General features: G+C 47.0%; 1 protein-coding gene and 1 non-coding gene across 9 annotated transcripts in view; both read left to right on the forward strand.

Moving 5' to 3' along the window:
• The window catches only part of LOC140384654 (serine/threonine-protein kinase BRSK2-like), a 1379643-nt gene that overhangs the window by 652046 nt on the left and 700243 nt on the right, over positions 1 to 27354 (forward strand). The gene's annotated exons all lie outside the window — the stretch shown is intronic.
• Positions 19526 to 19598, forward strand: trnar-ccu (transfer RNA arginine (anticodon CCU)). The gene has a single exon. It is a non-coding gene; the product is annotated as a tRNA-Arg (tRNA).

Genomic DNA, 27354 nt, shown 5'->3' on the forward strand with positions numbered 1-27354 from the left:
CTTCCTTGATGTGCACTCTGACAAAGGAAGGTTCAGACTTGGAGATAGCTTTAACACATTTATTAAACTAGTAACGATTCTCCTACTTGGATTCGACTCTCCTGTTAATCCTGCTATAGCTACTCAGACTGACTAACCAGTCTGCTACAATCCACGTGGTGGGTGTGATGTGTTTCAATCAACCCTGTCTGTACTCATTAAGTGTCTCCATTGGAAAGAGAAAGATCATGTGTGCTGTGTCCTTATATATGGGTTGGTGTAATGCCCCCCTGTGGTAGTGTCACGTCTGGCTGTGTCGTGACTGCCCATTGGTCGTGTCCTATCTTACTGACCTATTGGTTGAATGTCTGTGTTTCATGTCTCTGGTGTTCCCTCTGGTGTTTAGCTAGCTGTAGTGCGTTCACATTAACCCCTTGTGTATTTACAGTGATGAATATCACCACACCTCTCAAGCCATTCTTGCTTCTGTGCTTCAGTGTTACTTTAGTGCAGTTTTGTGCTGAGATTCTAAGCTCACAAGGAACTGATTTGCGACTGCCAAAACGCAGTTCACGTGGGGCGCACCAGCCTGCAGGCACACAGATCTTGGCCTATGAAGTGAAAGACTAATTTAATGCACTGCCCTACTCAGTTGCCAGATTTAGCATTTTCAATACCTACAAACTCATTGCACAAACCAAACATGCCTCCTCAGTACCTCCCTGAGTACTAACAAATGAAAATTCCATCGAAAACAGTGGTAACCTTACCTTCTGTTATCTCTGTTCTTTCCTCTCTTTCATTTCAGGCCTGTCGTCTTGTTTCCACTGTCACAAATAACATGGTACCTTTTTTTTAAAGATAACAACCTGGTAACATTGTTCATATGAGCAAAAGTATTGAACTATCGATGAAAACAGTGTGATGAACAATTGTTTGGATGATATGCGGCCTAGCGTCACTCTCTATGAGCTTACTGACATACTGCTACTCCCCCTGTCATGTAGTCCTTTATGTAAATATTAAAATAGATTGTGATTATAGCGAGCCAGACATTTTCTGAATTAGAAGACTTTGTTTTGTCACCTTTAAATCAATAGTGATTTTCCCGAGCTGTTGAGCAGACTGATTATATATTTCGACCACAGCTGAAAATAAGTACAAGGGGAGATTTATTTCCGACATCAGTGACTCAAGAAACACTGGAAGTAACCCTCAAATGGAACATTAAGTGATTTTGGAATAAATCTGACTGACTTGTTAAGAAATAAACTGGATAGTTTTAATGAAATGCCAAAGTCTTTATTATCAGTCCCAGTGGTGAAAATTGTTTTCTACTTGATTGCAGTTGGCAATCAGCCCGTGTCATTGATAAGGTCGTGTTTGCTTAAGTTTATTAGAAAATTATGTGGAACTATAAATAGCACGGTGCACGGATGTGAAGTGAATTGACATCTTAGTTCGGATTTACAGCCATTGCTGGAGACGTAGTTGGGATCTTACTTTGTACACCAGTGCTCCCATGTACCGGGCGGCTATTTGTGCAGGAAATATTGTCACTCCCAGTGGCTGAGCTCTGGGGTTTGGAACGTGAGCAGCAGCTGGCTCCAGTGCGTCCATGAGAGTGAGTGTTATGCGGATAGCACTCTTACAGATGCGGCCACCTCTCAACTGAAGAGTGTGCAGGGAGAGAGATGGAAGAAGTGAGCACCAGACAGTCAAAAGGGAACAGGCAGGTATTGCAGCATCCCACTCTCCAACCAATGTTCAATTCCGAATACTGGTGAGAGTGTTGGTTCATCTAGGGAGAGCATCCAAAGTCCAGACAGAGGTAGAAAATTAGCAAGCACGACCTTTAAAAGTAGTCATAGAATTTACAGTGCAGAAGGAAGCCATTCGGCCCATCGAATCTGTGCCAGCCTTTGGAAAGAGCACCCCACTTAAGCCCACACATGCACCTGATCCCCGTAACCCAATAACCACACCCAACCTTTTTGGACACTAAGGGGCAATTTATCATGGCCAATCCACCTAACCTGTACATCTTTGGTCTGTGGGAGGAAACCGGAGCACCCGGAGGAAACCCACGCAGACACGGGGAGAACGTGCAGACTCCACACAGTGACCCAAGCCGGGAATCGTACCTTAGACCCTGGAGCTGTAAAGCAACTGTGCTAACCACTGTGCTACCGTGCTGCCTTTAGTCATCTCTGGATTACTCACTTGCATGTGACACTGGGAGTACAGAGATAGGAAGATAAGACAGGTGAATGCATGACTGAAAAGATGGTGCAGGAGGGAGGAATTTAGATTCTTGGGGCATTGGGACCAAGGAGATGGGACCTGCACAGACTGGACAGGTCGCCCCGAACGAGCCGGGATAGTGTTTTGCTAATGCTATTGGGTAGGGTTTAAATTAAATTAACCCAGCAGGGGAGAGAATCTTAGAGCAGAACACCAAGAGGCACAGAATACTTGGAGAGATAGCGAGCACTAGAATAGGAAAATAATAAGTTAATAGGTTGGGTCAGAGTAAAAGAGATAGTAATAGTGTCTAAATCAGGGTTTTTTGCGCATGTAAGTGAATGCATGGAATGCAGTAAATAAGCTTGGTGGGTTACAGAAGTTCAGAAGGAAGGTGAAGAAGGAAATAAGAGCATCAAAGGTGGATTATGAAGAGAGACTGCAAGCTAACATAAAAACTAATCCAAATGCCTTCTATAGGTATGTAAATAGTAAAAGGGTGATAAAAGGAGGAGTACGGGAATCAAAATGGGAATTTACACATGGAAGCAGAGGGCATAGCTGAGGTATTAAACAGATACCTTGCATTTGTTTTTACAAAGGAAGAAGGTGCTACCCAGGCCATGGCAAAAGAGGAGGTAATTCAGTCACGAGATGGATTTAAAATTGATGAAGAGAAGGTATTGGATAGGCTGTGTGTATTTAAAGTTGATTGGCGCTAGGGTGGGATGAGAGTCATCCAAGGCCATCCTTTTTCAGGGGTAATGCCAGAGGACTGGAAAAATGTAAACATTACACCCTGGTACAAAAAAGGGTGTAAAAGGAAACCCAGCAACTACAGGCCAGGTCAGTTTAATTTTGGTGGTGGGGAAACTTCTAGAAACAGTAATTAGCTGTTCAAATGCAGGTTAATTAAGGAAAACCAGCATGGATTTCTCAAGGGATAATCATGTTTCACTAACTATCTGGAGATTTTCAGGAAGTAACAGAGAGGGTCGATGGGGGCAATGCTGTTGACATGGTGTACATGGGTGTACATGGACTTCCAAAAGGAGCTTGATACAGTGCCACACAACAGGATTGTGCGAATAGTAATGACTGTTTTTCTTCAAGTAAAGAAGGTTAAGAGGAGATTTGATAGAGGTGTTCAAAATCACGAGTGGTCTGGACAGAGTGGATAGGGAGAAATTGTTCCCACTCAAGATCGAGAACGAGAGGGCACAGGTTTAAAGTAGTTCGTCAATGAAGCAACAGCGATATGAGGAGAAACGGTTTTTACGCAGCAAACGTTTAGGATTTGGGATGCACTGCCTGAGTGTGTGGTGGAGGCAGGTTAAAGTGAAGAATTCACAAAGGAATTAACCAGTTATCTGAAAAGGAAGAATGCGCAGGGTTATTGAGAGAAGGTGGGGGAATAGCACGATATCTCTGTAATGGGCTGGATCCACCCCTCCACCCCCCCCCCCCACCTCCCCTCTCCCCCCGCCGGTCACAAGAACGCCACGGGCGAGAGGCAGACAATGGAAAAATCCATTGACCTGGGCAGGATTCTCCAGTCGGCGGGCGAATGCGGCCGGAGAATCCTGCCCAATTTAACAATTGTGTGATTCTTATTTTGTCTATCTGTAACTTTAAATACAAGCATACATGTGAATGGAGTTGCTGAATATTTTAAGTTAAATATTTCTCCAGTCTTAAAATTTCAATCTGATAATCACAGCATGTTATTGCAGCTATTGAAATTAATACCTTAATTTATTTTTCAAATAATTAATACTACACGTCATGGGTTGACTCTTGATGGAAAATAAAGCTGTGTCAACATTCTACAACATTATTGATGCACAAAACAGGCAGCAAGTTCAAGGGAGTAAGAGATACACCATGAGTTGCAAATCCCTGGAGCTTGCTGGTTGATTTCCACCCCTCTTGTTTGTTTCACACAATTGGAGGCTTACCCTCAACTTCCCTGTTGTTTTTGAAAGTTGCTGGATTTGCACATTAATTGCACATTAAACTTGCCACAGTCCAGTTATTGAAAACATCAATTCCTTTTTAATGACATATACTTTTTAATGCAATGCTGGTTAACCACTGCTGGCCGTAAATTGAAAAATTTGAACTTGGGAATCTCATTGTTTGAGAGACTTTTAGTTTACAAAAAAAAGAGTCTGACTTTTCTTTTTTCTCTCTGTCCCTTAATCCAATCTTTCTTTCCCATTCCTCGTTTCTCTTTCGACACCCAATTTGTTTCTAATTCAACCTTCTTCTCCATAAATCATCCTTTGTTTCCTCCAAGGTGATGGATAAGTAATTGAAGGGAAAGATTATGGCACCATGAGGAGCCAACACAGGGACAATGGGCCGAAGAGCCTCCTCCTGTGCTGGACAGTTTTATGGGCAGAATTTTACTGGGGTTGCCCATAAAATTCCATGGGTACCTTTTCCGTGCCCCATCCACCTGCTCCCACCAGCTGCAATTTAACAGGTGGGAGGTTAAGGCCTTGGGCGTATCACCCACCTTGGCACCAATTGAGACCCTCAGTTGGCCAATTAATGACCATTGAGGGCAACATCCCACTTGGTTTGAATTCTTCGGCTGGTGGAGAAAGGTTGGCGATTGGTGGGCTAAATCCCCTTGGGCCTCAAATGGGAAAGGGGACATGGGGTTGCCGCCTTCGTTGTCTACCCTTCCAGTTGGAGACTCATCCAAGGGCTGTCCCTCCCAGGGTAGACCTGTTCCCCGCCAGCCTTGTGTAAATCCCTGCCCCGGCTGTAAAATCTTAAACATAGAACATAGAAAATACAGCACAGAACAGGCCCTTCGGCCCACGATGTTGTGCCGAACCTTTGTCCTAGATTAATCATAGATTATCATTGAATTTACAGTGCAGAAGGAGGCCATTCGGCCCTTTGAGTCTGCACCGGCTCCTGGAAAGAGCACCCTACCCAAACTCAACACCTCCACCCAAATCTTGCCCTATGAGGCTACTAGTCTAGAAGGGCTTGAGGTTTATAAGGAGGAGGTGTTAACAATTCTGGAAAGGGTGAAAATAGATAAGTCCCCTGGACCGGATGGGATTTATTCTAGGATTCTTTGGGAAGCTAGGGAGGAGATTGTTGAGCCTTTGGCTTTGATCTTTAAGTCATCTTTGTCAACAGGAATAGTGCCAGAAGACTGGAGGATAGCAAATGTTGTCCCCTTGTTCAAGAAGGGGAGTAGAGACAACCCCGGTAACTATAGACCAGTGAGCCTTACTTCTGTTGTGGGCAAAATCTTGGAAAGGTTTACAAGAGATAGGGTGTATAATCATCTGGAAAGGAATAATTTGATTAGACATAGTCAACACGGTTTCGTGAAGGGTAGGTCGTGCCTCACAAACCTTATTGAGTTCTTTGAGAAGGTGACCAAACAGGTGGATGAGGGTAAAGCAGTTGATGTGGTGTATATGGATTTCAGTAAAGCGTTTGATAAGGTTCCCCATGGTAAGCTACTACAGAAAATACGGAAGCATGGGATTCAGGGAGATTTAGTAGTTTGGATCAAAAATTGGCTAGCTGGACAAAAGCAAAGGGTGGTGGTTGATGGGAAGTGTTCAGACTGGAGTCCAGTTACTAGTGGTGTACCACAAGGATCTGTTTTGGGGCCACTGCTGTTTGTCATTTTTATAAATTACCTGGAGGAGGGCGTAGAAGGATGGATGAGTAAATTTGCAGATGACACTAAAGTCGGTGGAGTTGTGGACAGTGCGGAAGGATGTTACAAGTTACAGAGGGACATAGATAAGCTGCAGCGCTGGGCTGAGAGGTGGCAAATGGAGTTTAATGCAGAAAAGTGTGAGGTGATTCATTTTGGAAGGAATAACAGGAAGACAGAGTACTGGGCTAATGGTAAAATTCTTGGCAGTGTGGATGAGCAGAGAGATCTTGGTGTCCATGTACATAGATCCCTGAAAGTTGCCACTCAGGTTGAGAGGGTTGTTAAGAAGGCGTACGGTGTGTTAGCTTTTATTTGTAGAGGGATTGAGTTTCGGAGCCATGAAGTCATGTTGCAGCTGTACAAAACTCTGGTGCGGCCGCATTGGAGTATTGCATGCAATTCTGGTCACCGCATTATAGGAAGGATGTGGAAGCATTGGAAAGGATGCAGAGGAGATTTACCAGAATGTTGCCTGGTATGGAGGGAAGATCTTATGAGGAAAGGCTGAGGGACTTGAGGCTGTTTTCGTTAGAGAGAAGAAGGTTAAGAGGTGACTTAATTGAGGCATGCAAAATGATCAAAGGATTGGATAGGGTGGACAGTGAGAGCCTTTTTCCTCGGATGGTGATGTCTAGCACGAGAGGATATAGCTTTAAATTGAGGAGAGATAGATATAAGACAGACGTCAGAGGTAGGTTCTTTAGTCAGAGAGTAGTAAGGGTGTGGAATGCCTTGCCTGCAACAGTAGTGGACTCGCCAACACTAAGGGTATTCAAATGGTCATTGGATAGACATATGGACGATAAGGGAATAGTGTAGATGGGCTTTAGAGTGGTTTCACAGGTCGGCGCAACATCGAGGGCCGAAGGGCCTGTACTGCGCTGTAATGTTCTATGTTCTATGTTCTATGATTCACTTGGTTTACAACTGACATGTCATAACTAGTGTCGCTTCTGATTTTAACCATTTCAAGTCATTGTTTTTCTTTAGCTAACCTCAATGTATGTACTGTACCTCAGTGTTTTACACTAGCATTCAGTATTAGCCGAGATTTGTCTGTATTCGCGACAAACCTCACGTTCCCACAAAGCCTAACCCATCTTCTGTGGTTGCCTCAGAGTGCTCTGTAATTCTCTTCTGTGTGTGCATGTACTGGAGTACATTGGAGTGCATGTACTGGAGTATTGGCCTCTGATCTAACACCTAGATGGCAGGCAAGAAAATCATTGTTCATGCTTTGTGTTATAGATCTGTCAACATTAGTTAAATAAAAATACTTTCTTAATCCATGGTAGCATTAAACTAACGTCACCAGAGTCCCAGATGACCATAGGCTGCTTTCCCCTTTGGGCAGGAAATCTAGCTGGTGGTGGTATTAACCTGAGGGTCACCACACCTCAGGCAAGGAACAATGTTGAGAAGGTAGGGCCTTGATGAACAACCTCAACCGGTGCAGGAATTGAACTTGTGCTGTTGGCCTCCTTCTGCATCACAAACAAGTTGTCCAGCTAAGTGAGCTAAACCAGCCCCAATGCATTGGAGCAAAGTGGATAAAAGCAAATTACTGCGGATGCTGGAATCTGAAATGAAAGAGAAAATGCTGGAAAATCTCAGCAGGTCTGGCAGCAACTGTCGGGAGAGAAAAGAGCTAACGTTTCGAGTCCGATGACTCTTTGTCAAAGCGAACAGACAGAGAAAATGGGAAATATTTATACTGTGGAGTGAGAATGAAAGATGAATCATAGCCACAGAAATCCAGGGAAACCGGGTGCTAATGGCCACAGAAACCACGGGGAAAGAGTGTTAATGGCCGTCCCCAGAGAGGAAAAAAGATGTGAAAGGTCAAACAGCAGAGAAACTAACTTCAGAGGGTGAACTGTGGATGTGGGGGAGGGGAAGGGGGAAGCAAAGAGGAGAAAGGGTAAGGAAAGGTGGAAAAGATGGGGGGGGGGGGTTAAATATATATTAAGGAAGACAAGAAAGAACGAAATGGTAAAAGACAGTTAAAATGAAATGGGATGAAAACAAATGGGCCGAGGTGGGATAGAGCTAATCATCTGAAGTTGTTGAATTTGATGTTGAGACTGGAAGGATGCTGCGTGCCTAACCGGAAAATGGGGGGGGCGGGATTCTCTCAGCCCACGCTGGGCCGGAAATCGCCGGGCCGGGCACGAATCGCGCGACGCCGCCCTGATGCCGGTCTGCCGATTCGCCGGTGAGCGAAGAATCGGCGCCATTGCTGCCGGCGCGGTTGGCGTGGCGCCGGTCGGGGGCTGCTCTCCCCCCCCCCCCCCCCGGTGATTCTCCACCCGGGATGAAAAATCCGAGTCCCGCCGGCGCCGTCCACGTGTGGTCTTACCCGGCGGAACCTCGGCGTGCATCCTTTCGGGGGCGACCTGGGGGGGGGGGGGTCAGGGGGGTCCGCCCCGGGGTGGGGGGGGGGGGGGGGGCGGGGGCCTCCGCTGCGGCCTGGCCTGCGATCGGGGCCTACCGATCGGCAGGCTGGCCTCTTGGGCTGGTGGCCTCTTTTGCTCCGCGTCGGCTCCTGTCGGCCTAGGCCATGTTGCGTTGGGGCCGGCGCAGAGAAGGAAGCCACCGTGCATGCGTGCAATCGCACCGGGAGATGGACTGCACACTGTTGAGGGCACTGACAACAGCCGTAGGGGGGAAATCACGGTTGAGGAAGAAGGGACACGTTTTTGAGGCACCATTTTGGAAAGTGGCATCATCGGAGCAAATGCGACGGAGGCGAAGGAGCTGAGAGAAAGGGATGGAGTCCTTACAGGGTGTAGGGTGCGAAGAGCTGTAGTCCCAATAGCTGTGGGAGTCAGTGGGCTTGCAGTGGATATTAGTAGATAGTCTATTGCCGGTGATGGAGACAGAAAGATCAAGGAAGGGAAGGGAAGTGTCTGAGATGGACCAGGTGAAAGTGATGGAGGGGTGGAAACTGGAAGCGTACTTGACTAATTTTTCCAGGTCCGGACGAGAGCATGAAACGGCACTTAAATAGTCATCAATGTACCAGTAAAGGAGTCGTGGGAGGGGACCCGGGTAGGCCTGGAACAAGCAATGTTCCACATACCCCATAAAAAGACAAGCGTAGCTAGGACCCATGAGGGTACCCGTTGCTGCACCTTTGATTTGGAGAAAGTGAGATGAGTGAAAGGCGAAGTTGTTGAGAGATAGAGCGAGTTCAGCCAGGCGGAGGAGAGTGGTGGTGGATGAGAATTGTCCGGGCCTCTTTTCGAGAAAGAAGCGAAGAGCTCTCAGGCCATCCTGGTGTGGGATGGAGGTGTAGAGAGCAAAGTGGAATGTATTTGAAGTGTGTTTGCATAGAGTGCCATTAACCAAGTGTGTACTTCATGATACAAAGCTTATTTTAATATCGCATGGGAAAGTTGAATTTAATAATGTTTTAGTCAGTCTGCCATGATGACCAGACATGGCCCTCCGATTTTATTTTGTTGAATTTGAGGATTTATCGTCTGTGTGGACTTTTAATGTCACTTATATTCAATAAGACCATAAGACACAGGAGCGGAAATAGGCCATTCGGCCCATCGAGTCTGCTTCACCATTCAATCATGGCTGAAAAGTTTCTCATCCCCGTTCTCCTGCCTTCTCCCCATAACCCCTGATCCCCCTTCATATGAACTGACCTCAGATGAGGGCCCAGTGGTGCAAGATTGAATGTTGGAGATTCATAACCGAGGGCAGGAGAAGCTATGGGCGGGATTCTCTGACCCCCCGCAGGGTCGGAGAATCGCCGGGGGGCGGCGTGAATCCCGCCCCCGCCAGCTGCCGAATTTTCCGGCGCCGGAGATTTGGCGGGGGCGGGAATCGCGCCGCGCCGGTCAGCGGCCACCCCCGGTGATTCTCCGCCCTGCCATGGGCCGAGTGGCCGCCCGTTTTTTTTGCCGGTCCTGCCAGCGTAAATTAGAGTAGGTCCTTACCGGCGGAACCTGGCAATGCGGGCGGCCTCCGGGGTTCTCGGGGGAATCTGGCCCCGGGAGTTGCACCCACGGTGGAGTGGCCCCCGATCAGGGCCCACCGATCCGCAGGCGGGCCTGTGCCATGGGAGCACTCTATTCCTCTGCATCGGCTGGTGTGGTCCTCCGCCATGACCGACGCAGAGATGATCCCTCCCCTGCGCATGCGCTGCGATGACTCCCGCGCATGCGTCAACTCGCGCCGGCCGGCGGAGGCCCTTCAGTGCCGGTTGGCGTGGCCCCCAAGCCCCTTCCCCGCCGGCCGGTGCGGCGCAAACCACTCCGGCGCCGGCCTAGCCCCTGAAGGTGCGGAGGATTCCGCTTCTTTGGGGTGGCCCGATGCCGGAGTGGTTCACACCACTCCTTGGCGCCGGGACCACCTGCCCCGCCGGGTAGGGGAGAATCCCGCCCTATTTCATCATGTGGCGTGTGAGGCTGTGTAATTTATTCGCAAGGCAGTAACATTGTTGATGTTCAAGATAAGATGGATGGGTGGATGAAGGGAAATGTGTTGAAGGAATATTAGAATAAGTTTGGTAAATGTGATTTACCTATTTCCCCGCTGAATCAGACTGGTTGCGTCAAATGGTCCATAGTCATGGTGTAACTTTGTATTTCTGTTTAAAGGGATCTGATGGAAAGTTTTATCACAGGCAATCTGAGCTATTTTATGGGCTTAGCATTAAGCAGCAATTAAATGATTGTCTTACACCCTTGGAGTTGCATATGTGCCAGCTGTCAGCACTAACCTAACTGAATGTACATGTCAGTGTTTGTTTGCAAAAATCAGCACTTCCTCCACTGCCTGGCTCTCCCCCTGAGGTTGCCTGAAGGTGCCCCACACATTGCTTCAGACCTGGTCTGCATTTGTGGCGATATGACTTCCATGACTGTGATAAAATGGTACCCATGGGCTATATCTAGTTTAGACTTTATGTGCTTAGACAAATTGCATTGGAGAGAATAAGTTATGTAAATTGTATCAAAAGCACAGAAATACTGCAGAGAGCGATATACAATGTACAATACGGGAGACTAATATATATGTGCCAACTATCATCAGATGACTGCTTGAGGCAGGGGGAAAATTCTAACAATCTTAGTGCATACGTTGAAGTCTCTTCTGTGGCTGGTAAGTAAGATTATGTTTAAGACACATTCTCTTGATATTCTGAGAGCAGTTACTGTGCCACCCTGTTTATAGATATACGTAGAAATGGACAACATGGAAACAGACTACTTCACACTAACAGCCTGAATTGCATTCACCTGCCCTGCCCCAATACTTCTTTCATCTCTTTCTTAATGTACCCAACCTATTTAATCATGAATGTTGCAATAGGCCAGAATTGGTTGAAAAAATGACGTGAACAATGCATGCCATTATTGATGCACAAATTGACCAGCAATTTGTGACCCTGGTAACTGCAGGTTGTCATAAGTATTTGGACAATTACTCTGTGAAGATGACATCTTGTCCTAAACTGCTTTGTGATTTTCAAGAATCTGCCACATTCGCACATTAGTTGAACAATAAACTTGTCACCAAGTTAAATGGCGAGTAATCAACAACATAAAAACCCTTTTAACATCATGGTAATTGTTAATAATAGCCAACCAACATTTTGGACTCCGAAAGTGAACAATTTAAACATGAAGTCTCAACCATTCAAATTGTAAATTGATGTTGGAGATTTTTTTCATTGATCTAAATAATAATAATCTTTAATGATGATCTTTATTGTCACAAGTAGGCTTACATTGCAATGAAGTTTCTATGAAAAGCCCCTAGTCGCCACATTCCGGCGCATGTTTGGGTAAACAGAGGGAGAATTCAGAATGTCCAGTTCACCTAACAAGCACATCTTTCGGGACTTCTGGGAGGAAACCAGAGCACCCGGTTAATGCATTGGTATTTTTCATTTTTATCTCTTTTCTTTCCCAGTCCATCCAATCTTTCTTTTCCTCCATAGGTATTTCTCTTTCTATACATACTTGATTTGACATTGAATTTACCCACTCAAGCTCACTTTCCTACTCTGCCCTTCTCTTATTGCTCAATATCCTTATTAGTGTCACAAGTAGGCTTGCATTGACACTGCAATTAAGTCACTGTGACAATCCCCTAGTCGCCACACTCCAGTGCTTGTTCGGGTACACTGAGGGAGAATTCAGAATGCCCAGTTCACCTAACAAGCACGCATTTCGGGACTTGTGGGAGGAAACCGGAGCACCCGGAGGAAACCCACGCAGACACGGGGAGAACGTGCAGACTCAGCACAGACAGTGACCGAAGCCTGGAATTGAACCCTGGTCCCTGGAGCTGTGAACCAACAGTGCTAACCACTGTGCTACTGTGCCGCTCAATCATTGTTCCTCAGCAGTTAAGGAGATATGCTGTTGGTGCCATCGTTCACCTAGATGCCCTGTTCCCCTCATGCACCATTATCATTCGGATTTCTAGGAATTTACAGGAGAGAAAATCTTCGAATGGAAAGATGCAGGAGAAAAACTAACCAACTGGGCACATTGAAAGATGCCCTACCCCAGCAATGTCTGGCACAACGGTTCTGCCTCAAACATTCAAGAATTCAACAGCCATGCAAAATGAAAAATTAAATGAAAATCGCTTATTGTCACAAGTAGGCTTCAAATTAAGTTACTGTGAAAAGCCCCTAGTCGCCACATTCCGGCGCCTGTTCGGGGAGGCTGGTACGGGAATTGAACCATACTGCTGGCCTGCCTTGGTCTGCTTTAAAAGCCAGCTATTTAGCCCAGTGTGCTAAACCAGCCCCTCCACTCTTTGATTAAGCAATTTTCCCCTACTCTCAAAACTGCACTCAAACCCTTCAACGACTGAAAATAGTCTTCATCATTTACTCTATCCTTTCAGTCCATTAATTAGCAAATTCTTCCAATATCATGATAATTGTTATAAACGGCCAAACAGCCTCTCTGGCTCAGGAAGTGAACAGTTTAAATTGTTGGTGAGCTGCCCAGTTGAACTGCTGCAGTCCATGGGGTGTAAGTACACCCATCGTGCTGTTAGGGAGCGATTTCCAAAATTCTGATGCAGTAACAACGAAGGAAAGGCCATATTGTTCCACGTCAAGATGGCGTCCGGCTTGGAGGGGAAAGTGCAGCTTGTGGTGTTCCCATGCGTCTGCTGACCTGTTCTTCTGGGTGGCAGAGGTCACAATTTTGGAATATGCTGTGATCAACAGTAATCTTAACTGGCAGCACCATCTACACAGACAAGATAAAACTGACGTCCTATCCCATCTGTCCTGTGGCACTCCGCGGCAGGCAAGGGATTACCGGGATTAACAGAAAGCTGATTTAAATATTTTAAAAAAACAATCTTTATTTGCAAGTGGCTTCAGAAGGATAAGGCTGAGTCAATATCATCAAAACAAAACCATTGAACTGAATTCTGATAAATGTCACGCCTAATATTAACCCATCCTTTCCCCTTTCACAGGCGGACAAAACCTGCTGTGAATTTCAAATATTGCCACATGAGGAGAGAAATCATATGGATAGTGGGAAAGTGCTTGATGGCTAAATGATTAGAAGAGAGTGGAATGTCAGACATTAGGGGTAGAGTTTTTGTTTTTGGGACAATTTGCATTTCCAGTGCAAATTGCCCACAACCTTGACTCCTTTTTGAGAAGTATTTTCCACCCAAACGTATTCGTATATTACCAAGTGCCAGACCTGCTACGACCCAGTACAGTCCAGCAGCAGTTAAAGTATAATTTAAAAAAAGATTCCTTGACGTGCGATAGAGCTAACTTGGTAAAGTTTGATTTACACTGCTGCAAAAGTGTTTTTCACAGAACGAAGCGTTTTAAATCACAATGTCACCTTTCACCCTGTTTTAAATTACCGAGAATGACTTTTTAAAAAATACATAAGATTACTTTCTAAAGGCAGGCGGAATGGTGTTGCAGTGGTTAGCACTGCTGCCTCACGGCGCCAAGGACCCAGGTTAGATCCCGGCCCCGGGTCACTGGTTAGATCCCGGGTCACTGTCCATGTGGAGTTTGCACATTCTCCCCGTGTCTGCGGGGGTTTCTGTCCCCACAACCCAAAGATGTGCAGGGTAGGTGGTTTGGCCACGCAAAATTGCCCCTTAATTGGAAAAAAATAATTGGGTACTCTAAAAAAATTTTTTTTTTTTTTAAAGATTACTTTCTCAAGTTAATGTTTCAGGGTAATGACCTTTCATCAGATATGGAAGGAGTTAGAGCTATAACAGATCTGAAGTAAGTATGGAGGCAGGGGAAAGGGGAGAAGGTGGAAAAGATAAAAAAGGGGGACATTATAGAGTCATGCGGGGCGAGATTCTCCGACCCCCCGCCGGGTCGGAGAATCGCCGGGGCCTGGCGTGAATCCCGCCCCGCCGGTTGCCGAATTCTCCGGCACCGGATATTCGGCGGGGGCGGGAATCGGGCCGCGCCGGTTGGCGGGCCCCCCCGCGCGATTCTCCGGCCCGGATGGGCCGAAGTCCCGCCGCTAAAATGCCTGTCCCGCCGGCGTAGATTAAACCACCTACCTTACCGGCGGGACAAGGCGGCGCGGGCGGGCTCCTGGGTTCTGGGGGGGGGGGCGCGGGGCGATCTGGCCCCGGGGGGTGCCCCCACGGTGGCCTGGCCCGTGTTCGGGACCCACCGATCCGCGGGCGGGCCTGTGCCGTGGGGGCACTCTTTTCCTTCCGCCTTCGCCACGGTCTCCACCATGGCGGAGGTGGAAGAGACTCCCTCCACTGCGCATGCACGGGAATGCCGTCAGCGGCTGCTAACGCTCCCGCGCATGCGCCGCCCGGAGATGTCATTTCCGCGCCAGCTGGCGGGGCACCAAAGGCCTTTTCCGCCAGCTGGCGGGGCGGAAATTTGTCCGGCGCCGACCTAGCCCCTTAAGGTTGGGGCTCGGCCCCCAAAGATGCGGAGCATTCCGCACCTTTGGGGCGGCGCGATGCCCGACTGATTTGCGCCGTTTTGGGCGCCAGTCGGTGGACATCGCGCCGTTTCCGGAGAATTTCGCCCGTGGTGTCATTCTGTGAGAGTGTTGAATGTATGAGAGGTCAAATGACAAAAGGCATGATGGTGCAGGGCAAAATGGAGTGGTGATGGGTCAAGAAAAGAAACAGAAAATGACGCTGCTTGTTCTTGCCATCCTCAGCTCCTCACGACCCATCATTTGTTTATTTATCTCATCTGCTGAGTATTTTCAGCAATTTCTCTGCAGCCTTTTGCTTTTGTAAAGCTATTTATTTTCTTGTAAGATTGGGCTATATAGTAGTGAGTCCCCTTGTAAATGTGAAAAGAAAGTTATTCAGAACGTTGGAAAACCTACGGGTGTGCAGCCTTGTGCCCACATGGACCGGCTTCACTTCTGGAGTCTTCCTGAACGTTTGCAAATGAGGGCAGTTAGTGGAAACTCTGAATGGGGCTGAACGGCCTACTTCTTGTGGAATGTTTTAAAAACAAGTGCAAAAAGATTGCAAAACTTGATTTGCACTGTATATAATTAGTGCTTATGATTTGGTGACCTAACATTTGTACTGATTACCCTGACATCAGAACGTACTGCTGATGTGCGTAAAGTATTTGAATTATTGGTGCCCTTTTTGACCTTTTTGGAAAGGTTCAATTTCTATTGCTGTGTGTAAAGATTGTTCAAAAGACATGCGGCCCAAAATGTGGGGTGGAATTTTATGCCCCCTCTGAGAGCAGGCCAGGAGGCAACGGGGGCCTTAGAAGGGCCGGGAAGACTCGGTGGAGAGCCTATCGCTTTCTCAACTTCCCCCCAATTAAGACCAGGACAGGAAAGGACAATAACAGCTATCCTGCTCAAAGGCCTCATCCCACCTCTGGCGGTATACAGCCAATGGTGGTCGGGGGGGGGGGGGGAAGGGGGGAATGCCACGCAGGAAAACTGACAGGTTAAACCCTGGCGGGCCTGCCTGCAGCCTGATGGGGTGTGTCCCACCTTCTCGGGCACCCTGTCCCCAATGGATGGACCTGCCCTTTACATTGATCCTCCTCCAAATCCTTTACTGGGACCTCGCTGACTGGCCCCAGGAATCCCGCCACACTTACTTGCATTCTGGGGACCCAGCAACGATCTTCACCATCGGGCATCCTGCAGTACCGGCAGTGGCCACCTCTGTCGGTGGCGCCACTGATACTGGAGAGCTGCCAGCCTCTGATTGACCAAGGTTTTCGGATCTGCCCTATGGGAGGAACTGCCTGAAACTCCTCCTGCAGGAACTGGGAACGGCAACACCAGCCGGCTAACTGCCTGATTGGGGTGTAATCCCCATGGGGCTCCTGTAAATGGCCATGGCGGTGTTGCCAACCGGCTCTCCGGCAGTTGGTGTCTGGGCCCACCGCCATGACCATTGAATCCCTCCCTTCATTTGCAGAAACAGCCAGAGGGTGCGAAACTTGTGCTCTCGGCCAAACCTGACTGACTCCCTCTCGTCCGAGGTTTACAATCCGTGAATTGTTTATTGATTATTGATAACATGCATCACATGTTGATTAGTTTGATATTGATGACATAATTTATTGCTGGTTCCTTTCTCCCTGATTACTGGACGGTACAAGAAACCTATTCTTACAGCATCATGCATACTGAAAACTGCTTTCCGGGAGGTGTTTTGCACAGAGACATAACGGATAGTCTCCATGATGAATCATCAGCTCTTCTAAATATCGCAGTTTTAATGGATTCTCCTTCTCGAAACGTTAACTCTCTTTCTCTCTCCACAGATGCAGCCAGACCTGCTGAGTTTTTCCAGCAATTTCTGTTTCTATTTCAGTTTTCCAGCATCCACAGTATTTTGCTCTTATTATTGTGGCGATTTTTGAGTCGCTTTTCAAATTTAGTAAAATTCATCAACTCTAAATCCAATCTATTTTCAATGACTACTCTGTAAGTCCAGTGACAGGAGACCCGAAAGCCAGTTAATGAATTCACACAACAACCCTCTCCTTACCACCAATTTCTCTTGGCTTGCCTCTTCCCTTTCCCCATGAGCCTGGCAGGTACGGCACATTTGAACTGCACTGAGCCTCTCCAGGCCTCGGGTTGCCAATTTTCACCGATGAGATCATTAAGTGGCTCTGACCCAGCTACATTGGCCTGGATGGGGCATGGGGAGTATTTGGTGGGTGAAGCCGGTGTTGAGAGGTGAGGGATGGAGGGCCTTTGCATTTTTACTTCAACTGGGCCCATAACATCTAGCTGGGCCTCTTAAACTGCCGACCCCTGCCCCCAGTAACCCTTGATCTTATTCCCAGGTTAGCTCGTCAAACTCTTGCCAGCACCTCACCGCCCCTCTCAAGTAATGGCGATCCCGCCTTTGTGAGCTTTTCTCCTGAGCAGGCAGCTGAACCGGGCATCTTCCTGACTCCCCTTACCTGCACTGAGGCTGAAAATCCAGACCACAGTCGATAATCTCATATAAACTTCATGGGCGGGATTCTCCGTCACGTCGCACTGATTTTCTGGTGCTCCCCCTGCGGGATTCTCCGCCTCGCCAGCCGGCCAATGGGGTTTCCCATTGTGGGCAGCCCCGGGCGAACCGGGAAATCCCCACAACGCAGAATCCCGACAGCGGAGAATCCAGACCCATATTTCTAACACTGAAAGATTGCGAGTGTCTGATTTGATAGAGGGTCTGAAAATCATGAAGGGTCTGGACCGAGTAGATAAGGAAAAATTGTTTCCATTGATAGAAGGATCAAGAACAACAGCGCACAGATTTGAGGTGATTGGCAAAAGAAGCAATGGCAACATGAGGAAGTATTATTTCACATAGCCAGTGGTTAGGCTCTGGAATGCACTGCCTGAGTTTGCAGTGGAGGTAGGTTCAATTGTAGCATTCAAGAGAGGAATCAGATAGTTATCTGAAAAGGAACAATGTGCTAAACTATAGGGAGAAGGTGAGGGAGTGGTACACAGTAAATTTCTCCGAGGGGGAGCTGCCACAGACATGATGGGCTGAATGGCCTCTTTCTGGACTATAACAATCTTGTGATTCTTTTGCTCCTTATTATAAGTTTTTTCATTTGAGCAGTCAGCTCATTCTGATGTCACACTGGTCATATTTGCGAGAGGAAGGTAGATTATATAATAGGTTAATTGTTTTTTTCTTAAAGAATTAATTTCAGCTGTGTTGGGCTCCAGCTGATTTGTACTTCTTGTGCTCTAGGCATTGTTATTTATACTGAGCTCGGACTAATTCAGAACCACAGCATACAACAGTATTTTACCAAAACCAACCATTATTTGACATGTTACTTTGACAAGCTTTTAATGAACACATGGTATAAGGGGAATACATTAACATTCATTCTGCTGTTCTCTGAATTCATATCATTCCGCAATTACAACCTGACCTTGGAGGCTAGATTGAAATTGATGAGTTTGTGAATGACCATTGCAGAACGAAATATGCTACATGATCAATATTTGGGAGTCTTTTGAATGCCATTCGATTTTGAGCTACGAAACAAAAGGTCACACAAGATTTGAGACAAATGCATCAACTTGTTTTACTTTTGACAGTTTCTTCTGCTGTGGGGAAATACTGATGCTACTTTAAATGTTGAACATTTGCTCCAATTAAGGATTCAATAGTGTGTGACAGTTCGTCTTATCTGTCACTTTCGCAGCAGCATAACTGTGCTGTTTCATTGTGAGGAATTGATTCAGCCTGTGTTAATGTTTAATTGTGCAACTGCTTCTGCCATTTCCATTTTGTCGGGGGCTCCCTGACTGAAATTACTTGTTCGGAATTCACATTATAAAATTGTCTCTGCTTTCGGCAAATAGCGTTGTCAATTCTGCGCTCCTGAAAGTTGAAACATGCTGCTCCTGATGTCAGTGGAATCCTGCTTCATAGATACATAGATACATAGAAGATGGGAGCAGGAGGTGACCTTTTGGCCCTTCGAGCCTGCTCCGCCATTCATCATGATCATGGCTAATCATCCAACTCAATAGCCTAATCCTGCTTTCTCCCCATAGCCTTTGATCTCATTCTCCCCAAGTGCTATATCTAGCCTCCTCTTGAATATATTCAATGTTTTAGCATCAATTACTTCCTGTGGTAATGAATTTCACAGTCTCAACACTCTTTGGGTGAACAAATGTCTCCTTATCTCTGTCCAAAATGGCTTACCCTGAATCCTCAGGCTGTGACCCCTGGTTCTGGACACAGCCATCATTGGTAACATCTTCCCTGCATCTACCCTGTCTAGTCGCATTAAAATTTTATAAATCTCTATGAGATCCCCCCTCATTCTTCTGAACTCCAGCGAGAACAATCCAAACCTAGTCAATCTCTCCTCATATGACAGTCCCGCCATCCCTGGAATCAGTCTGGTATGCTTCAATGATGTGAATCAGAGATACTGCACACTGGTTACAGCTGTCTTAAACATTGTACCGCTGTACCTTGATGTGTTGTGTACTCTGGGATAACACAGGCTGCAACTGGATGTAGCTTTAATCAAAAGATACTCCAGACCTTGAAGTTATTTCAATCTGATTTATTGAACCAGTAGCACAGTTAGCACAGTTCTAGCACAGTTGTACAGCCCCAGTGGCCTAATGGATAAGGCACTGGCCTCCTAAGCCAGGGATTGTGAGTTCAAGTCCCATCTGGGGTGGAGCAGATTTAACAACCACTGTGTGGTACACTGGCAGTGAGATTTACTTCCAAATTTGCCTGTGCTGCAACATTTTAGATTGGTGCTGTGGCTTAGATGATTAAAGTGCCTGTCTTGTAAACAGGCAATCCTCAGTTCAAATCTCAGCAGTGCCTTCATACGTTTTGAGTCTGGAGAAGGGTGTGTAGATAGCCTGGGTCACATTGAGATCCAAAAAGAGGAGGTGTTGGGCATCTTGAAAAATATTATGGTAGATAAGTCCCCAGGGCCTGATGGGATCTACCCCAGAATACTGAAGGAGGCTAGAGAGGAAATTGCTGAGGCCTTGACAGAAATCTTTGGATCCTCACTGTCTTCAGGGGATGTCCCGGAGGACTGGAGAATAGCCAATGTTGTTCCGCTGTTTAAGAAGGGTAGCAAGGATAATCCAGGGAACTACTGGAAGGTCTAATGCAGGTAGGGAATATACAGTGAATGGTAGAACCCTCAAGAGTATTGAAAGTCAGAGAGATCTAGGTGTACAGGTCCACAGGTCACTGAAAGGGGCAACACAGGTGGAGAAGGTAGTCAAGAAGGCATACGGCATGCTTGCCTTCATTGGCCGGGGCATTGAGTATAAGAATTGGCAAGTCATGTTGCAGCTGTATAGAACCTTAGTTAGGCCACACTTGGAGTATAGTGTTCAATTCTGGTTGCCACACTACCAGAAGGATGTGGAGGCTTTAGAGAGGATGCAGAAGAGATTTACCAGAATGTTGCCTGGTATGGAGGGCATGAGCTCTGAGGAGCGGTTGAATAAACTCGGTTTGTTCTCACTGGAACGACGGAGGTTGAGGGGCGACCTGATAGAGGTCTACAAAATTATGAGGGGCATAGACAGAGTGGATAGTCAGAGGCCTTTCACCAGGGTAGAGGGGTCAATTACTAGGGGGCATAGGTTTAAGGTGCGAGGGGCAAGGTTTAGAGTAGATGTACGAGGCAAGTTTTTTCCACAGAGGTTACTGGGTGCCTGGAACTTGCTGCCGGAGGAGGTGGTGGAAGTAGGGACGATAGTGACCTTTAAGGGGCATCTTGACAAATACATGAATAGGATGGGAATAGAGGGATACGGACCCAGGAAGTGCAGAAGATTGTAGTTTAGTCAGGCAGCATGGTCGGCACGGGCTTGGAGGGCCGAAGGGCCTGTTCCTGTGCTGTACTTTTCTTTGTTCTTTTGTTCTTTGAGTTTGACTCTCTGCTAACCTAAGTGTGGTTACTCTGTCTGACTGAACCAGACTAGCTCTTAGCCACGTGCTGGAGGTGTGATACTGTACATACACCCTGACTCACTCTGTAGCTGTCCATCAGTGGAAAGAGGCGGAGTGTGAGCGCCTCGTGCCTTTTATAGTGAGATACCACCCCTGGGTGTCCTGCCTGCTCATTGGCCATGTCCTGTTCTCTGTGTTCATTAGCTGCCTATCTGTGCCTGTCTGTATATTTTTATCTGCATGTCTGCATATCATGACATACCTTTGAGTTTATCCCAGGTTATCAAGTGAGCAAATATGTGATTGCCATTGGATATTAACATATATGATGGGGCTACAGAACACTCTTAAAACTGTAAGGTTTTAGAGTTCCTTCACCTCCATCCTCATGTTTACCAAGGGGACCAGAGTTGCTCATTGTTTACTGCAGCCTGTGTAAATATTGCATCTGCAAATTCTTCAGCACCCCTCAGCTGGTGCAACCTTTGGACCACGTTTCACTTTTAAGAAATTTCACAATTGCCCCGTATTTAAGTATAAAACACTAATTAAGCCGCAGCTCGAGTTTCGTGTCCGGTTTTGACCATCACATTATGGGATGGATGTGATTGCTGCAGAGTGGGTTCATGTGAGAGGCACAGGGATATTTCCAGGGCTGGGAAACCCTAGCTGTGATGAAAGATTGGATAGGTTGCAGTTGTTTTCTGTAGGATTAGACTCTCTTTGGCTGGCACCAACCTAAGGGGCCAAATGGCCTCCTTCTGTGCTGTAAATTCCTATGAACCTATGATTGTTTTTGCTGCTGCTTGTGGAAACCCAGCGTGTTTCATTGTTGCTCAGTTGCATTATCAATGCAGCCTGAGGCTTATTGAGCCTGTCCTTTCCCCTTACCAGTCTCATTAATGTTTCTCCTTCGGCCATAAGCGTGAGAAAGTGTTTTATAACGACTTCTCTGCAGCGTAAGCCACTGCTGCCGAGGAAGAGGGTGAATTCCTCTCAATAAGATGACCCTTCCAATCCTGCCCAGTTTAGGTACACGGTCATTGTCTTAAAATTAAATGACAGGTGTGCCCAAAGTTCAAAGGTTAGGCGAAACCTGGATATGGACTTCAGGTCTTCAGAAGTGACTCACCACACGCTTCAGCCATATCAAGCTCCTCTGTAACTTCCTGTAAAGGCAGTGGAGAATTTCCCCTATTGTGGAAGTTGAGTTGCTGTTATAGGGCTGTCTATCATTCAGGATGATTGTGCAGTTCTTGGTAGCATTAACTAGATAGAGTGCGGATTTTCCCATTCTGGGACACAGCCCCATGGTGGGCCGGGACCCGGGAGTATTTCCCGCCACGGAGGCCGTTGGGAATTTGTACAATGCTGGCCTAATTATTTATGTCTTTGGTGGTTGCCCGTTGCTTTGTGCAATGGAGCGGGCTGCATCTCGACTGTCATATCCAGGTGCCATATTGAATAAGCGCCCAGTCATCAACTTACCAATTGTTGAAGGAGGAGATGGTGTGCCGATCACTGAGAGTTCCAGCCTCCAGATTCTGCAAAAAGTCCCTTAATTTGTTGCTTGTTGCAGTGGAGGTCAGGGCGGGGGTACTCGACCCCGAGGATGAAAGAAGGAGACCGAGTTGTGAAATCAACCCTTTACGGGAGGCAGTCCCCAGGGTGGTCAGTGCCCACGGCCTCCACCAGAGGACTGCCCTAGAGTGCCGCCAAATAGATCAGACATAATCTTTGCTGCCAGGGTAAGTGAACCACCAACTGCTCACACTTACCTCACCAAATGGTGCAAGGGACATGGGCCTCTGTGGCAGGAACACCATCCATGCTGCCAATGCATAAAATAGCTACTTAATGTCCCACTGTAGTCCATCCAAACATTTGAACTTCCCATGGTTACCCTTCAACCCTCCCCCATCACCTCTGTCCCATCCAGGTGAATGTGCACGTCCCCTACCCTCCTGAGGATCCCCACCATTAGTAACTAGATCAGCCTCCCCTCATTCTGATGACTCCCCAGAATCAACTTATCCTTCACCCTTCACCACTGAACCCTCAGCTTGCTGCCCAAGACAATCCCACTGCACCCTCCGACCCTTACCATCCCTTCCTGACACCAATTCCCACAGCATGCCCCCTGGAATTCCTCAGTTTAAGCCACAATAAACTTCCTCTGACCTATTTTCCCCCCTTCTATCTCCCCATGCCCGATGCCCATTCACACCCTCACATCCCCAATGCCCATTCACATCATCACACCCTCCATGTCCATTCACATTTCACACACCCCTCTGCCCATTTACACCTTCACTCCGCATGCCCATTCAACCCCCCCCCCCCCCCCCCCTCCCATCCCGTCCCGTCCCCCCCGTGCCCTACCCATGGCCATTCGGGTTTCAGGTCATTGGTAACCCCCAGGATGTCGAAAATGGGGAATCCGGCAATAGTAGCGCCATTGAATGTCAAGGGGCAATGGTTAGATTCTCCCTTATTGGAGATGATGATTGTCTGACACATGTATGGCATGAATGTTACTTTCCACTTGTCAGCCCAAGCTTGGATATTGTCCAGGACTCCTGCCTTCTTGACCAATTTCATGGTGGTCCACCTTAGCCCTCAAACTCGTTTTGTCAGCCACCACCTTTTCCATTTCGATCTCCAGAGAAGCAATCTGGTCGCTCTGCCTCAACAGAGCAACCCTCACCTCTTGCAGTTCTGGACTCTGCTGCTTCACCACCTCACCGGGTCCGATTTCCATCGACAGCCAGGCGAAAAGAGCTTAAACCGTGATCTCCGTTACATGGCGCACTGGAAGTCCTATTGTCCAGGTCTTGCTGCATTTGGACATGGACTTCTACAATATCTAAGGTGTTGGGATCGGCTCTGAATGTCTTCCAATCATCAGCGATCATCCCCACTTCTGACCTTATGATGAAAGGAAGGTCATTGATGAAACAACTGAAGATAGTTAGGCCTAGGACACTACCCTGAGCAACTTCTGCAGTGATGTCCTGGAACTGAGAGGATTGACCTCCAACAACCACAACCATTTTCCTTTCTGCTGGGTATGGCACCAGCGGAGTGTTTTCCCCCATGATTCCCATTGATTCCAATTTTGCTGAGCCTCCTTGATGCCATACTTTGTCAAATGCTGCCTTGGCATCAAGGACAGTCACTCTCAACTCAGTTCTGGAGTTCAGCTCTTTCCTCCATGTTTGTAATAAGGTCAGGAGCTAAGTATCTGTGTACACGACTTGCGAGAAACCATTTTAAACCACGTTTCAGTACACTTACTGTCCTTTCCCAGCACTGCCGCAAGGTCAGAGAAACAATTTATATATTGTGAAGTACATCCATACCTGTAGAGGCTCCTTGTCTGACATTTGTATCTATAAAACTCCTCATTTTGCTTCTGAAAACGTTTTCCGGATAATCTCTGTGTTTACAGAGGGAAAAGACTAGAATGATTTTGTCCACTCCACATACAGGAGATTAAATTTCAGCATTGCAAAATTTCAATTTTAGGATTGAGATTTTAGCAGATCGAAGATTAGCAGGAATGTTTGAGAAATGTAATTTCCTACGTATCCCGAATTGTCACTTCTCAATGTTTAAAGTAAACTGAGCCGTTTCCTTGTGGAATTTCCAGAGTTTAAGGGTGATAATAAAAGTTAGCAGGGAGGGGAAGAGTTAGAGAGCAGGAGCAGTGTGACTGCAGTATGTACTCCTGGGTGGATACAGCAGGAATATGCACCAGGGAAGTAGATGTTAAAATGCTGCAGAGGATGGTCGAAACGGGAGAGCTGGCCTTCCCCGTATTTCCAGGCTGCACTTCTGCAGTCTGTTCTATTCCGTGTGCCAAAATGTTTGAACCCACTTCGTGACTTGGCCCATAAGGCCAGGCTTGGTGCCGTTGAGCAACAGGAAACGTTCTGCAAGAGTTGTCCCCAGTTAGCTCATTTGTTTCCTCAGATGCCCACTTCAAATGGAGCAAAGGAAGTTGTGTGGGTGAATATTGCAAAATCCTGTAATGTTTTTAGTGCAGCATTTTAATGGGTTTGGCCGCCGCCAGACTCCTCGCCCTGTAATTGTAAAATTATATTTGGTTTTGAGGGAGAAGAATTGGACACTTTTAAAAATATCCTTAAGTTAAGCTTGTTTTCTAAGCGCCTGAAATTCAATCTTTTATGTTCAAGTGATGGAAAATGAAAGAAAACATGACCAGCTGGTGAGTAGGCATTAGACCACACAGGCCTTGGCACACCCGACTGTCAAAGACTCTGGACAACTGCTTCAGCTTGCTCCATAGGGAGCCAGTTGTAGAGCCCTGCCATCTGCAGCAAAGATACCCAAAGCCAACTTGAAACATAAATTGCATTAACAATGATTGGCAAGACAATCAACTCTTGTCCCTTTGGTCCGATGTTGGCTAATGAGCTGCGGAACATGTATGTTTCAAATGGACAGCATTGGTCAGCACGGTCACTTTCTCACAAACCGATCGGAATGACACAGCTGTAAAACCAAGTCGCACTCGTATAGTTTCCAAAGTGAAAGGGGTTACTGATGGTTGACAAAAGTGCAAACCTGAATTCCATTCTGGCTGCCGGGGAAGTTTTTTGAGTTCTTGTGTTCCAGTTTTTTGCCATGTGGAACTTGTGAAAGTCGGGGAATGCGCTGAGGATTTAAATTGCAGCTTAAAACTGTGCCTTGCTGAGGTTAACAGCCAACACTGTGTGGCCTGCAAGTTCTGGTTTGTGGCACTGTTGGGAAGTTTTTGTTGTATTTGGTCCCTTGTACTTTAAGATGAACTCACCAAACACTTTGATCTGTCCAAACCAAGATCCTTTTATTGTGTCTCATGCAGTAGGATGGCAATCTGATACAGAGCACGCTATCCTGGAGTCTTGCTACTCCTCTGGAACTTACACCTTCTGCTGACCTTTTACATGTACGTCTTATTACCCTCTATCTCATGTTCCTCTGGGCATGGCTGGATGAGCCTCTCTTTACATACAGGTCCCAGGTTGCATGACCTTGGTCTTGATACCGCATTGTGTGTGTGTACTACCACCTGCTGGTTGGAGGTCTGACACCATCCAACTATGATATGGCCCAAAGGCGTGTCGCCATAGTTTTATCTTGTTGAGTTCCCTGAAGTACATTATCTTCTCCCACGTCCGTTCCCAGGTCTCGCAAGCACTGTGCATATTATTAACCATCTCTTGCAGGTCGTGGCACAATGTTGTCTATTGAGCAGACGCGATGGGCCAAATGGCCACCTCCTGCGCTGTAACAATTCCGTGAATTCTATATAGTCCTAAATAATGCAGCACCTCACCCGGTTCCTGCAGCAACACATACACTTTACCACCGATCAAACTGGGTCACATGTACCAGTACACAGACTTTGTTTTTGGCCTGTCAGAAGTGGTGATTATTGTTATGTTTCTAACGAAGAATATTACTCAGAACGGCTCGTGAAGAACATGACTCTTTCTTTGTAGCTAGGTTTGGAGGGAGTTTTTGTGACAGTGAATTGCTTTCCAAGGCATTAGCACTCTCTGAGCAACAGCTAAAGGACCTTCCGGGACGTGCACCAATGAACTGATTGAAAATTTGTTGCACTGGTTAGATTCATTTTGCATGCATTAAATAAAATGGGATTCTACATGTGCTCGTTTATCTCACAGTTGCAAAGAACTGGAAAGAAAGTAAGTCATGCTTGATAAATATATTACCCACCTATGTGTTTGCAAAGTCTCTGATTGGCATGGAAATCAATGTGTTAGCATTCCCAAAAGAATTTTAGTTTCCATTGTTTGTAAGAAATAATAATTGTGTGGTCTGGGCCTATCCTTTTATGTTCTTGGAAACTACAGTGCCCTACAGAATACAATTTTGATGCCTTGATAAGAGTGAACAAAAACAGGGATCTTTTGAAATTGTAGAATGGAAATTGCTAATAACTCTCAGCGGGTATAATGATGCACTTTCACAGACTTTGTTTATTAATAAAACAAGGATTTATTAATAAGAAAACACCCTCATGGCTGCACCTGGCTCCCTAGATATTTTCCTGCCTAAGAGGACTCCACCCTCTGGGGTGATTCCCTACTCTTGAGTCCCAATTGGTCCCCCAAACCAAGTGACCCTTTTCTGCTGTGTTACCCTTAAAGGAACAAACATCACGGGCGGGATTCTCCGACCCCCCCACCGGCACCAAAAATTCGGCGGGGGCACGAATCGCGCCACGCCGGTCGGCGGCCCCCCCCCCCCCCCGGAGATTCTCCGGCCCGCGTTGGGCCGAAGTCCGCTGCTGTCATGCCAGTCCCGCCCGCGTGAATCAAACCACCTACCTTACCGGCGGGACTAGCGGCGTGGGTGGGCTCCGGGGTCCTGGGGAGGGGGCACGGGGCGATCTGGTCCCGGGGGGTGCCCCCACGGTGGCCTGGCCCACGATCGGGGCCCACCGATCCTCGGGCGGGCCTGTGCCATGGGGGCAC

The sequence above is a fragment of the Scyliorhinus torazame genome, chromosome 10 (genome assembly GCF_047496885.1).
Source record: "Scyliorhinus torazame isolate Kashiwa2021f chromosome 10, sScyTor2.1, whole genome shotgun sequence".
NCBI classification, from domain to species: Eukaryota; Metazoa; Chordata; class Chondrichthyes; order Carcharhiniformes; family Scyliorhinidae; genus Scyliorhinus; species Scyliorhinus torazame.